At 30.1% G+C, this 2,057-nt stretch overlaps 1 protein-coding gene across 1 annotated transcript in view; it reads left to right on the top strand.

Moving 5' to 3' along the window:
- The first annotated feature begins 1,933 nt into the window (after positions 1 to 1,933).
- The window catches only part of LOC117173263 (4-coumarate--CoA ligase 1-like), a 36,076-nt gene continuing 35,952 nt past the window's right edge, over positions 1,934 to 2,057 (top strand). The window contains exon 1 of the mRNA XM_033361732.1: positions 1,934 to 2,055. The gene's annotated coding sequence lies outside the window, so the exon portion shown is untranslated. The remainder of the gene's footprint in view (positions 2,056 to 2,057) is intronic.

Consider the following 2,057-nt stretch of genomic DNA (forward strand, 5'->3'; position numbering starts at 1 on the left):
TATGGCTTAGCCATTGCACTTTATATTTTAATTTTAGTTTTATTGTAATGTGAACAAATTGCATTTTTTATCATGAAGGCGTTATGATTATACTGTTTCATTATTATTTGTTTGCATAATAAATGTATAAGAATTACAGCGATTTATATGTGAAAAATGCGGCCTTAATTATTTGTAAGACTGATATCTAGCATAATTTTACAAGCTCAGGTTTATTTGATTTCCATGCACTTTACTCAGATGCGTTTATATATTGATGTAATCCTATATACAGCATAGATATAGAATATAAGAAAAAATTCTTTAGCACAGTTATTAAATAAAAAATGTTATATACACATAATCTACGGATCTTTCTTAATTTATATTTTCAATTTTATAATACTCACTCATCATAAGGTAACGGTTTAGTGATTTACAACGATAAATACTTTAACATAATGAATGCATAATGGAACTTGCAAATTTTTTTTCAAATTTCAAAAACTCTAATTTATTAGGTTTAAAAAGCCAATTTAAAAAATGAAGAATTCCTAATAATTGAAAAAATTAATTGATAAATTTCAAGACTTCCCGGAGCTGAAACGAGATTTCTAATCTTTTCTCATTTTTCAAGTATTATTAAAAAAATTTGCAATTTATCGATAAAGTAATATTAACCCTCAAAAAGGTAGGCGGGTCTCAGAGGGCCGGCGTCACAATTTTCGAGTTACAAAGAGTTGTGTATCAAGTATGGGCTTGTGCATAGAAATTTCTTTTGGCGAAGTCTAAATACATAACAAAAATCAGGTTTTCTGAAAATTCCATTTGTGGAATGCTCCACATATCACTCATGTTTGCATGAAAAAACAGTTTAAGTGTATAGATTTCATTTTTACAGATACTTTTTTTGTAATTTTGAAGGATTTCTATATATTTGCTTGTTTGTTTCTAAAATACATCTACTGCTTGCCAAATATACTATTCATATATAGTTAAATGTAAAACAAATCAGTGGCCTCACGCAATGTTTTTCAATGTAAAAAAGTCCCTTCAGTCACAGCTTTTGTGATTCATCGCGATTTTACTGGAAAAAGCGAGCATCAAGGCGGCTTCACAAGAAAACGCATCTTGGTAAATTTGGGTTTGGCATACCATAAAAATGCGTGCAAGAAATATTTGGTTAACACGATCAAGTGTCGCAACTTTCCAAAGCTGCATTATAAATTTAAATATAATGTGAATATAAAATATAATTATGAATAAAAATGATCAAACTTCTTAGGTTTTTCTATACATTTACTGGAAAGAGAAGTTTGAATTTCAACGGGCCTGAGAGGCCCGGCTTGCCTTTTAATGTCACGATTTCAGCTTGCCATCATGAAGGTTAAAATTATTCAGAAAAGTAAAAGTTAAAAATACTATTTACACAACGCCACATAGAGTTGAAAATTTGGGATATTAAACAAGACACACCAAGAATGGTGGGTCTGGTCCTAAATTGGTATAATTATGAAAAAAGTTTTTTGGTGTAAATTATTTTTTTTTGGCTTTTCTCATAATTATTAAAATTTAGGTCCAGACCCACCTTTCTTAGTGCTACTTATTTATTATCCCAAATTTTCAACTCGATGTGGCGCTTCGTGTGAAAATAATTTGGGAAATAAAAAAAGTGAGGGTAAGGTAGGAATCTGGTCACGTGACCCACCCGTCGCATGGCACTTTTTTATGGTAAATTTTGCTTCATAAGCTATTTTTTTCGGAATATCGAAGTAAACACCCAATATTTTTTGAAATTACATGACATGTTTTAATTAATCAACGGTATTACATTGTTTTTTACCGCATAATGTTCAGTGGAAATAAGAACATTTCACTGATACATATGTAATTTTTTATATGTTAATTACAGAATAGCGTCATTGCCAGTTATTGCCATTTACATTAGTCGAATGCCAAGCAACTTGAAACACAGTCTGGAAGTTTTAGTATCTGAAAGTTGATGCCGTAATAAAATTGGTTGAAATTGGGTGGAAATATTCGCAAAATTGTATCCTTTCGATTGTTTCAAATTTGGT

This window comes from Belonocnema kinseyi, chromosome 5, assembly GCF_010883055.1.
Source record: "Belonocnema kinseyi isolate 2016_QV_RU_SX_M_011 chromosome 5, B_treatae_v1, whole genome shotgun sequence".
Taxonomy (NCBI): domain Eukaryota; kingdom Metazoa; phylum Arthropoda; class Insecta; order Hymenoptera; family Cynipidae; genus Belonocnema; species Belonocnema kinseyi.